The sequence below is a fragment of the Chamaea fasciata genome, unplaced genomic scaffold (genome assembly GCF_029207755.1).
Source record: "Chamaea fasciata isolate MVZ Bird 193981 ecotype frontalis unplaced genomic scaffold, bChaFas1.0.hap1 SCAF_311, whole genome shotgun sequence".
Classification (NCBI taxonomy): Eukaryota; Metazoa; Chordata; class Aves; order Passeriformes; family Sylviidae; genus Chamaea; species Chamaea fasciata.
The window spans coordinates 58,169-70,633 of NW_027094396.1; the positions used below are offsets into that span (position 1 = coordinate 58,169).

General features: G+C 48.7%; 1 long non-coding RNA gene across 1 annotated transcript; it reads left to right on the forward strand.

The window, feature by feature from the left end:
• The first annotated feature begins 988 nt into the window (after positions 1 to 988).
• LOC136305204 (uncharacterized) lies at positions 989 to 9,594 on the forward strand. The gene is made up of 5 exons (XR_010725139.1): positions 989 to 1,132; positions 1,557 to 1,662; positions 2,195 to 2,338; positions 2,973 to 3,082; positions 9,471 to 9,594. It is a non-coding gene; the product is annotated as an uncharacterized lncRNA (long non-coding RNA).
• Positions 9,595 to 12,465: the final 2,871 nt, after the last annotated feature.

The window sequence follows — 12,465 nt, forward strand, 5'->3', positions numbered from 1 at the left end:
GGCTTTTTTGGGTTGAATTTTGTTAGAGGCAGGATGTTTGAAGTTGTGGTTGAGGGTCTTTTGGGGCATTTATTTGAGAGGATTTTTGGCCACGTGCTTTTTTGCCTCTGTTCTCTGCCTGTCCCCTATGCGTGTCCCCGGCCGAACTGTGCGGCAGGGCTGTCACCGTGTGGACAGAGAGTGGTACTGCAGCGATCCCCCCCGGCATCCCCGGGCCGAGCTGTGCGGCAGTGCTGCCGTCCTGTGGATAGGGAGGGGCACTGCAGCTGTCGCCCGTCCCCGAGGTCCGTGGCAGCCCCGGGCTGTGAGCTTGGGGACAGTGCTGCCGCCCGACCGTCCAAAGTTTGCGGGAAAATAGGCGGGAAAAATGCAGAAACCCCGGGTGCATGGCAGGCAACTGCCTGTGCGCGACCCCGACCACGGCGCCGCCTGGGCACAACTTTACACAGCATTTCCAGGTGTGCGGACACAGGATGTGGGCTCGGCAGTGCTGTGGCTGTGTTCAGGCAGTCGAATTAGTCAGGTGCCTCTTTAAGGCGCCGGGGGGCCTTAGGTATGCCATAAAAAAGATGGTGGGACGACCGTAAATGGCTTCACCCACAACCAAGACAGCAGCAAAGAAGGGCAGAGATCATGTGATGTCACTTCCAAGATGGCGGCTCGGCACGACGCGCTTGACCTTCCAAAGACGGCGGGAAAAAGGCAAGGACCCCGGGGGCGTCTACCTGACTTGCTTGTGCCCTGCCCCGACCACGGCGCCGCCCGGTCGCGATTTTCGGCGTCATTTCCAGGTGCGCGGCCACGGGCTGTGGGCTCACCGGCGCCACGGGTGGGCGGGAGCCGGGCCGGCGCTGACAGGCAGCGGCGGGGACGCCTCTCTCTGCCGAGGTCCTGCCACTGCCTGTGGCCTGGGCGTGGCCCTTGTGCCGGGCGCCCGTCCCGTTCCCCACGTTCCCGCCGCTCCCCGCCGTCCCCACACGCCCCTTCCTGCAGCCCTCCAGCCCCGGAGAAATGGAGGAAAACACAAAATCATTCTGGCAGAACCGTCGGCGGAGCTGCCCCGAGCCGTCCCCGTCCTGTAGCCAGCAGCAGGAGGCAGCTGCTCTCTGCTGCAAAGCTGAGCGAGGCCGAGGTAAGCAGAGGGGTTGTGGGGGGGACGCTCCGGTTGTCCGGGCAGGGCTTCCCGGGGACAGTTTCAGCTTCCCGCAGCTCTGGCTGAGGGCTGCAGGGAGTCCGGGCTGAGCCAGCTGGGAGCGGGGTCTGCTGTTCACATCCCCCCGGGAGCTGCCGCTGCCCGAAGAGGGCTCGCTAGAGCCTCGTGTCCTCTGTGTGTGCAAGTTTTTGATCGGCTTTGTAGCAAATGTGGTGTTTCAGGCTGGGTGCGCTGGGTTCCCTGGGTGGGAAATACCTTGAAGTAGCCAGGCTGAGCAGTTGCTGAGAATTCCAAGCCTGGGATTCTTGAAACAATGTTTGAATAGCTTATCATTGACCTGAGGCAGTGAGTCAAGTCCGTTTGTTGGAGTGGCAGAAATGATGCCACCTTCTTCTCTTCACAGAGGAGCACATGTACATAAAGGTAAACAGATTTCTTCTGTCACATCAGTACTCGGACCTGAGGAAAGTACCAGTTTTTTCCAGCTTTTCTACAGTTTTGATTCTGAGGTAAGTGTACCGTTTTAGGTATCCAGTAATTCTTCAGAAATTTATGGAAAAAGGCCATAAAAATACATTGAAATCTTATTCTCCCCTCGGTGGTTATTTAGAAGCATCTTTCTTTTGTTTCATATTGGAATTTAAACTGCTATTCCTGTGGTGGCTTTGTTGTTTTCTTCATACTAACACACAGTGAGTTGTGCTGTGTATGCTCTGTGAGCGCAATAAACAGCATATTCTGCCCCAGCTAGCTTCCATTCATCTCTGAGTTTAGATTAGTAATGTTGAGTTCCACTGAAGTGTTTTAGGAATAGCAACTTCCCAATTTCCACTCCTTCCAAATTTAATCCCTAACATCCATCAGGAACAATCAGTCTGCAGCCCAAACATGCAGTGGAAATGGAATTGTAGAAGTTCAGAACAAGCTGTGGTAAGCCCTGAGCTGGCACTGGCAGGGAACCAGGTTTTATGCTCTTAGGGGCAGTTATTTTTTGGAAATGCCTAAATGTCTGATGGTGGTATTTTTCTTTGCGGCTTCCAGTACAAAGCACAGCGTGAGCAGATCCTTGGATGTCTTGGGGAAGGGCTGCGTGACAAACATTGCGGTGAGCTTCATGACTGCCAGAGGATTTTCCAGGTCATTCTCTGCTTTTTCAACAGTCCTTTGTGTGATGAGGGCTCCCAGGTAAGAATTTAAAAGGAAAGCACCGAAACACCCCAAAGCACAGAAGTTTGCATGGCTTTGAGATCTCAAGCACAAAGTAAAAAGGAGCAGCTGACTCTGCCTCCGTCTTCTTGAAAACCTGTTCCTTGTTGATTTTCTGGATGTGTGGAGGGGGAAAAAAATTGCTTATGTCTAAACTATGCAATATATCTAAGACATATTGCTTATGTCTAAACCAGTAAAACCCTTATCAACTGGAACAGGTTGCTGCCATCACAGAGCCTCACGTGGGCACCGTGCCTTTGTGCCTACAGTCAGGGCCTTTTCTTTTTTGGGGCTCTCCATTCCCCAGGCAGCACATTTGTTACCTGAACTGCGCTTCAGCAGGAGGGAAACTCATGTGCCAGTAGCTCTCAGGTTTGGGAGCATCCACCCTGAGTATTTCAGGTATCAAAATCTTGGACAAAAGGACAAAATCCTCTCGCTACCTGGAGACTTCTTGTAAGAGTAGCTTTGAACAGAGAATGTCTTTCCTTCCCTGGAGTTGCTGAGAGCAGGTGGTGTTCATTTCACCTTGAAGTTGATCCAGTTGCTAATTCCAAGTTAGATAATTAGATCTTGATGGTAAAAGAACAAGTTATATTTTCTGTTTCAGAGTTGTATGCTGGAGATATTCCAAAGTGCTGCCCATGCCAGCAGAGCTGCCTATGAGCTGATCCAGGATCACAGCCACCTCACATGGGTCCTGCACAGCTTAGAGAAAAGGTAAGCAGAGAAATACAGGAGAAGTGGGAACAATTTGGCTGTCCACGGTAGAGTAATTGCATGACTGAGTATGAAAAGTGACAGGCAGGGAGCCAGACGCACCAAGGGCTGGACTGGCACAACTTGCTGAACTCTGAAGTGTCCCTTGTGGTTTTGAAAACAGAATCAAGATGCTTTCAGGTTGTGGTAGGAGGGATGATGGTGGAGGGGCTTCATGAATTGAAAACCACTTCCTTGAAAAACTGAGAAAGCAAAATGGCACTTTGGAATTTAAAAGGTAAAGACACTAATACGAACACCCTCAATTCACATCCTGTCACAGGACCTGCTGCACAGGAAGTGGCACAGTAATGGCTTTGAGCTGTCTAGAACATTCCTCCTCCCCTTGCCTCTCCCTCACATACATTTACATCCACCAAAAATCTCTTCTGCACAGAGCGCCCTGACAGTTTCAGGCAAGTGCACTAGGATATGGTCGCCTGTAGGTGATGGACCAGCTGCTGGTGAGCATCTGCCTTCCAAACGTGGTTTTCTCTTTTGTTTTGTTGTTGTTTGGTTAGTTTTGGGGTTTTTTTCAGGTTTCTGGAAAACAAAGTGATAAATAAAATGATTTCCTTACTCCATACTCTGGGGCTAACAAATTTAGATGAGAGAAAACAAGAATCAATCCCAGGTGAAGAGGAAATTTCTTCCTATTCAGCTTGTAAATGAATTTCTGTATGTTTTGGCCACATTAATCAAACGTATTTGATAAGTACTTTGTTTTAGTCGGTTTGCATTTCATCCTCTGTTTAGTTTGAATTCTATTAAGGCCAGGAGGATTTCTTTATCTCTGGTAGATGAATGGCTTTTTTCACCCTCAATTTGTGTCTTGAGTAGTGAATTTGGGTGTTATTTCTTTGAAAGGAGGATTTAGCTATTTGAATCCATGGGGAATAAAGTAAGCCTTCGGGAGCTTCTCTCACCTCCAGGCCGGGGGATCCAGTTTGGAATAGAGTTCCAGCCTGGAGTGTTGGGTTAACCGGAGCCGCAGGAGAAGAGCCTCATGCTATCATGGTCAGCAAATCTCGTTTATTTCAGGTAGCATACACACATTTATATCTTCTATAATCAGCTCATACATATTGCAAAAGTTAAGCTCAGGATTGGTGCTCAGACTAAAAGTCAGCTACGCCTCTTTCTACATTTCTTTGTGGTTACATAGTTTGAGTAAGTTTTAGTTTTACCGTGCTTCTCCCTCATATCTTTCAGCTACAAGGTCTTGTTATCGTATAGCAGCTGTGCTCAAGGACATACGAAGCTTACTGCCTTGCTGGTTTTCATGAGAGTGCCTGTGTGCTCAGCAAAGCTCTCTCATGTCTGCGTGACCTTTTGCAGCTAGCCAGTTATCAATCACACTCTCCACACTTCCCCCGTTTTCTTTTACTGCTATCATTGTTATCTTAAAATTATCAAACATTGACAATACCATACGCTGCAAACATTGCAACACACAAGGCAAAACTAAAAGCAAAACAACAATTACAAGCAAAATCACAAGCACTACTTGTATCAAATGTTTTAACCAGCCTGTAATGTGCGCTGAAGTTGCATGAAAAGTTCACTCAGTCGGGGGTTGTTAACTTCTTTGAGACTTGCGTTATAATTCTGGAGACAACTCCCACTACATAAAGTGAGTCAGAAACTACATTAACAGGTTCTCGGAAGGTTTGAAAAGCCCATATAACTGCCAATAGTTCTAACGTCTGGAGATTGTCCTGTGGGCTTGCTGGAATCACATGATGATGCCACTGGCCTGCCTTGTTCCAAGTAGCTGCTGCTCGGCGGGAGCGCTTTCCTGCATCAGTAAAAGCTGTAATTGCGTGTGGAATAGGTTGGTCTTCTCTCAAAGGTTTAGTAATTAATTGCCATTCTCCTAGCCAGTGCAATAATTTCGGTTTAAGAGGGCCTGTTGTAACAAAACTCGGTGCTTGTAGTAATGCCTCTGCCAATTCTGCGGAGTTGAGCAGAAACCAGTCCAGAGACACTTTTTCCATAGGTAGATGTATCACACTAGGTTCCTTGCCACTTAGCTCTATTGTGCGTAATCGGCCTTTCATAATTAACAAGGCAAGTTTTTCAATTTTTTGTGTAATTGTTTTTCTTTGCTGTAAGGGAGGGCTAATCCATTCCAGGACCCCCAAGTCCTCCATATTTCCTGGCCTCTCCCCCGTTTTCTTTTTCTGCGTAATAGCTCCTAGAAGGTGATCTTTGTTATTCCAAATAGTCAGTGAAACAGAAAGGGATGGATCGTACCTGGTGACAAAGCCATTGGCAACACACCACAAAATACTTTGAAGGGCACTGATTTGGTCTGCAGAAAGTATAACCGGAGCACAGGGGTCCGTGCCTTTTAAGAGGGGGCGCAACGCTTCTAGAAGGGTGTTAGGAATGCCAACTACAGGCTTAAGCCATTGGAGGTCTCCCAATAGTTTTTGTGCTTCATGCAAAGTGGACGGTGGAGCCTGGATGGTAAGTTTTTGCGGGCGTATTTGTCTCTGTGTAATTGTCCATCCCAAATACTTCCATGGTGCATGGGTTTGAATTTTTTCATCAGAAACCATAAGGCCATAATTTCTCAACATGGCAATGATGGATTGTACCTGTATGACTGTAAAAGGCGAGCTTTGGGCAAACAAAATATCATCCATGTAATGGTAAATAATTGTTTTAGGCATCGCTTGTCTAACAGGTTGCAGAGCTGTGTCAACATATAGCTGACACAAGGTAGGCGAGTTGCGCATTTCTTGTGGCAAAACTGTCCATTCAAAGCGCTTATCAGGTTCACCCCTATTAAGGGAAGGCAAGGTAAATGCAAACCTCTTAGTATCCTTTGGATGTAGGGGTATCGTAAAAAAGCAATCCTTCAAATCTATAACAAGAATAGGCCAATCCTGTGGTAGCATAGCTGGATTAGGGAGCCCTGGTTGTAGAGCTCCCATTGGCTCCATCTGCTGATTGACTGCTCGCAAGTCCTGTAGCAGACGATAACTTCCTGATTTTTTCTTTATAACAAAAATAGGCGTATTCCATGGGCTAGTTGATGGGCGAAGGTGTTTAAGCTGTAGTTGTTCCGCAACTAAGCGGTGTGCCTGCTCAAGATTTTCCCTTTTTAACGGCCACTGCTTAACTACCACGGGGTCATCAGAGGTCCAGGTCAATGGTAGAGGGAATGTCCAAGCAATGGCCATCACAATAAAGGGCGATCGGTAAGTACGTATCCCAATTGTGTCAGAACATCCCTTCCCAGGATGCAATCGACCTCCGATGGCAGGGGTGTCAGCGAAAACACTGCTTTAGCTTGTTTGCCGTCGATCTCTACAGCAAGAATGGGGGATCGTTGTGCAAGCTTAATGCTACCAATGCCAGAAACTGTGGTATTAGCTGGTAAAAGCGGCCACGTCTTTGGGTATTTGGCCGTATCAATAATACATGTATCCGCCCCTGTGTCCAACAATGCCTTATGCAAAATGATCGTTTGTCCTTGGTAACATAAACAGCAAATCCTTTTGGGTCTTGTAGATAAGTCTATGACAGGAAGAGTGATACCTCCTGAGGAGCCAAGGCATTTTTTTCCGCGCGGCTCATCAGATCGTGGTGGTATGCTCATAGTTAATTGCGGTAGAGGTATGAACTGGGTGATCCGTTGGCCTTTTGGAATGTTCACCGGCGGGAAAAGTGTATGAGCTATAACAAAAATCTCTCCTTCAGCATCAGCGTCGATAACTCCAGGTTCTACCATTAGGCCCAAAACAGACCCAGACGATCGACCTAAAATGAGTCCTCCTGTGGGTTGTCCATTAATGAGAATAGGTCCAAAAATTCCGGTAGAAATCACATGTGGACTGCTGTTATATAGGGTAACTTTTACTGCTGCTGCTAGGTCCAATCCGAGGCTGCCGGAGGTTGCTGGCAAGAGTTGCCCATCGATGGTGTGGCTGGAACTATTTGTGTCCCGGCGCGGCCCAGTTTCGCGCTGGTCTTGGAGTTTCCCGATCCAGATCGGCAAGCGGTGCTGTTGTGGGTATTGGATCGGCACTTGCCGCACCATACGCCCGTGGCGCCACATTCGCGGCGGATGTGTCCCGGCTTTCCGCAGCGGAAACACTTCATCCTCCCACCGGTATTGGGGCTTTGACGCACTGTCGCCGCTTGGAGGGGTGCGAGGGCAGCTAAAACCTGAGTCTGAGCTGATACTGCTTGTTCTCTAAAAGCCTGAGCCTGCTGTTGTAACCCCTCACCTATCTTTTGCAGCGCTTCTACCACAAATACCTGAGTGCCGGAAGGCATGGCTGCCGCTTTATCTAACAAATCTTGAACATTCCAATTCCCAGGGGCTGAAGCTATGAGGGAACGAGTGTTAGCATTCCCATTCTGCAAGATACATTGTTTAACTAGGGCATCTTGCATGTGCTCAGCAATGCCTGCTTTACTTAAAGCATCAATGATCTTGTCCACAAAGGGGCCAAGAGGCTCCTCCCTCCCCTGTTTTATCCCCATATAAAGAGGAACACCTCCTGGAGCTCTAATTTTCTCCATAGCTCTTTTAGCTACTGCCATGGCCTCTCTCAATTTATCAGGACCTAGGGTAGCTTGAGCCTCTACTCTATGAAGCGGTCCTTGACCCATAAGCTCGTCAACGGTAATGCCGAGTAAGGGGTCTCCTTGGGGTCGAGGGAGTGCGGCACTTGCAGCCGCCTCTTCCCTCCATCGGGCTTCAAACAGTAACCTTTGATGTGGGGTATAAATTAAACGAGAAAGACCTCTAACATCTGCGGGCAACAGGAGATTCATATTAAAAAGGAATTCTAACATTTGTTTAGCGGGTTCGCTTGTGACCCCATAGCTCGCTACGGTAGATCGTAGTTGTGACAAAAGTTTCCAGTCTAAATTAGTAACCTCCGCCCGTTGCCCTCCCTGTGGGTTGTTGTGAAAGATAACTGGGAGGGCGAGGGGGGACGACATCTGCTCCTGAGCTGCCGCGGCCAGATCCGTATCTCCCTCCCGCCAGCCCTGATTTGCCAGTGCCGCCCATACCTCCCGTCTTTCTCGTGCCATAGCCTCCGCGAGGTCCGATAAGGCTCCGGGGAACGGCTCCGTGGCAACAGGACAGGGAGGGGCATTCCTAGCCTCTGCATTCATGGGGGTAGGGGGTGAAGGCATTAGTGGAGCAGAGGGCTGTGGCGAGGGCTGAACGGTGGGTGTACTGGCCGGCTCTACAGAGTCAGATGACGGGAGGTCAACGGTTGCAAAGACCGGAGGGTTTGGAGCGGAAGGGTCATCCCCATAAGCCCTATTCCTAGTGTGCATTTCACGAGCATTATCGACAGCTTTCTTCTCCGCCTGACACATAAGCAATTCATTATGCACAGTTCTCCACAACTTGCTCATCTTTTTTGCTGGCTTATCATCATCTAGCACTAATTCCCAAAGCTTATCCCCATACCTGCGCCATTCGGCTAATTCATGAACAGTATGGGGGTTAGCAAAAGAGCCATAAGAGGTAGCATGGCTCAAAAGAGGGGGGAGCTCCTTATCTAAGTCAAGCCCCTTAAATCCCCGCTTTCTAAGAAAAGCAGTAAAGAGATCATACGCTGCTTGCCTTTCCATACTCACCGGTACCGTTGCAAACCCCCAGGCGTCGGCAGCGCGTAGCGGCAGGGCGCATCGATGTGACCACCCCGGGCGTAAATCCGCCGTCCAAAGGGACCCGACCCCAATGCAGCTCTAGAGAGGGTAGGGGAGAAGCCTGTTCGGGCGCCAGATGTTGGGTTAACCGGAGCCGCAGGAGAAGAGCCTCATGCTATCATGGTCAGCAAATCTCGTTTATTTCAGGTAGCATACACACATTTATATCTTCTATAATCAGCTCATACATATTGCAAAAGTTAAGCTCAGGATTGGTGCTCAGACTAAAAGTCAGCTACGCCTCTTTCTACATTTCTTTGTGGTTACATAGTTTGAGTAAGTTTTAGTTTTACCGTGCTTCTCCCTCATATCTTTCAGCTACAAGGTCTTGTTATCGTATAGCAGCTGTGCTCAAGGACATACGAAGCTTACTGCCTTGCTGGTTTTCATGAGAGTGCCTGTGTGCTCAGCAAAGCTCTCTCATGTCTGCGTGACCTTTTGCAGCTAGCCAGTTATCAATCACACTCTCCACACTGGAGTCCCTGGGAGCTCCCGGAGCCCATTGGAACAGCGCAGACTCCATCTGGCTGCTTAACGAGGCTGGTGCCTACCATGGTAAAAACTGAATCAACACAGGAGAGCACCTTACTTGCACAAGTTTGTATCAGGAAAATCCTTTGGAGTATCTGATGTTTGTTTTGGTGGGGTTTTCTTCTTACAGAAAATACTAAAGACAAGAACAAATCTCAAGCCTCATCTCATCAGAAAAATCATCACTCTCAGAAAAAAAACGAGGAAGAAGGTGACACTGCTGCAGACGTGGAAGTGTCTGAGCTGAAGAAATGCAGCCCATTGGGCCCCTGTTTTCCCAGCACCACCCTCCACACAGGGAGGGGAGACCCTCAGAGCTGGTGAACCTGGGGGCGAGGCAGTGGCCGTCACCTGTGCGTCCACTCACGTGGTCACCGAGGGGCTGCTGAGGTCCCTGGCCAGGCAGAGCCTCCTCAGGGAGCAGGACGTGTCCCCAGCCCTGAGGTGGCTGCGGAACCACGTCCCACCATGCCTGCCGGCTGCGCACGTGATGCTCAGGGATGAGACACTGAGGAACGACCTCTTCAGGCTTTACACCCGGCTCAGCCAGGCCAGCAGCGCCTCAGCTGGGCTCTCCAGGGAGCTCGGAGTGCTCAGTTCCATCATGTTGCAGCTACTGGAGGAGCAGGCCCTGTCCAGCACCTTCCACAAGCCTGTGAAATCCCTGTGCCTGTCACCAGCGACGGAAGAGGATGCGGACCAGACAGGTGCCTTGTCTTGTTCTTATCACTCGTTACGAGGCAGTGGTGGGAGGAACTAGGAAATTCCATGGCTTTTTAAATCCAGTTTTAAACCAGTTTACCCATATCCACCCAGGCTCATGGCTTCCCACAGCAGAAGCAGTGTCTTTCTTGGGATGGGGGCAGGGGTGGGTAGCACGGAGCATGGTTACTCTATGAGGTTTTCTGACACTACAACACTCACACTCCTTCTAAGAAACTTCCCTTTCAAGGACTAAACTGGAACAAAAGGTATAAAAGAAATGTAATTCCAAGAGGGAAAACAGTCTGCAAAAAACAGGTCCGTGTGGGCATGGATGCTGATTCCTGTTGCTGGTCAATGATAGCAGCTGACGGGTCAGATTTCAAACTATTTTATTTAACAGGAAACTGGTTTGTTCCCACTTGTGAGCACGATCATTGGCTTGGCATGGGCAAAGCCACTCCAGATTTTCCATCTAGGAAAACTAGTTAGGGAACTATTTTAAAATGTAGTCCTGGAGGTAAACAGCTTGGCCGTTTTTTATTACTGTGTGGAAAGAGAAGAATATCTGTTCTGATTTTTCTCTCATCTTTCTTCCACAGCTGTTTTTGTATTCCTGACTTCCGTTTACAACGGAGACACGTGGCTTGGAGCCCAGGAGCCGGATATGTTACTTACTCATGTCAGATGGGTCTGCACTCGTGCAGGTTATGAATTACAGGATGACTCGGAAACTCAGAAACAAGGAAAAGAAGCTATTATGTCTCTCTGCAAAAAAAATTTGGCTACATCAGGGCATTAATTCAGGGAACTAACACTTCATCTTTAACGTTCTCTGCTCTGCCATCATCACTGTGTGCCATGGAAGCCTCCTGAGCTGCTCTCATACAGACCTGACTTGTTTGGTAAAAAAACCTCAGTATTTTATTACTGTGTGCAAACTTAGGGGAAAGATTTTATTCAGTATCTCTCAGTGGAACATTAAAGCTTCAATTTCTCTTTTCTTGAACAGTCTGAGACAGAATATTACTTATATCATTTTTATTACTGACATTTTTAACTTTTTGTAGAACCAGAGAGACTGTTTGTGGACGTGTGTGTTATTAATATCCATCTTCTCTCCAATATAAGATGGGGAAAAAAAGGCTGCAGAGCTTCCCACAATGGGCTGTAAGTGCAAATGACAAGGAGCCAGAGGTTTAGTCATGACAATTTACTATTTCGAAGAATCTGGCTGATTTCATGATACCAAAACCAGTATGAATAAAAGACTGAACTCGGGAATCATGATGGTCTTCTTGGGTTTAAAAAAACTTTATTGGCTTGGAAAGACATTGATATCAGACCTGGGTTTTTTTATTACCCTTTTTTTTTAATTAAAAAAAGCCCTCATCCATCACTGCTGCTGTGATGTGCAACAAAAGCCCATCTTCCCTCCACTTGGAACAGGTGAGAGATGGAACTAAACCCCAAAGGATTTTCTGCTTATTGAGTATACGTGCAAAATCTGATAAGCTGTTCTCGAATGTGGCCATGAGGGTAGTTGAACATGCCACCCCACATCTGCAAATATGCAGTGCCAGAACAAGCACCTGTGAAAGGTAAACCAGGATTTATTCAATTGACTCATGACTGCGTCCTGTCCCGGGTCCTTTGCACAAATACTGTACAGGGGAAAACCAGAACTGCAAGTTCCTTGTGATATGCATTGAATTTCCAGGGAAGGGGTAAATAAAAATGAGATGCAAATAAGGGAATTGCTTCTACATTTAAATATTCTTGTCCTAAAGGAGCCATTGGCTCTGTACCAAGACTTGAGTTTAAATTTTCATTTCTTTAAAAACCCCCAAGCCCTTTAAAAGCTACAGTTTGTGTCATGTAGAATTACTAGCAGCTGACATGAGGAAATCTGTGAGCCGAATCTAGCTGAGCTTAGCTAAGTTTAACCAAATCTAGCCAAGTTCAGCCGAACCGAGCCAAGTTTAAGTGAACTGGGCAGCGTGCAGCCGAACTGAGCTGAGCGGCACCGAGCTCAGCCGAGCCCAGCTGCCTGCTCTCATGCCCATTAATTAGCGCGAGTGCAGTCACTGCATGGTGAGGTGCTGCTGGACCCTGTGCCCCTGTTCGTGTCCGTGCGCCGGCTTGCGGGACTCGGCAGCCGGAAAACACCGAGCTCTGCGTGTTTAACGTGAGGCAGCTCCGCTTCCCCGTGCGGCGCCTCGGCCCGGCCCACGCCACCCCCAGGCAGCCGAGCCGAGATTGGCCGAATGCAGCAAGCGGCACCGAGTTCAGCCGACCGAGCCGAGCCACGCCGAACACATAGAGCGGCACCGAGTGCAGCCGAACCGAGCCAAGCTCCGCAGAATGCAGCATCCCGGACAGGGCGGGGTCCGGGCCGGGCTTGGGACAGGGCCGGGGCTCTG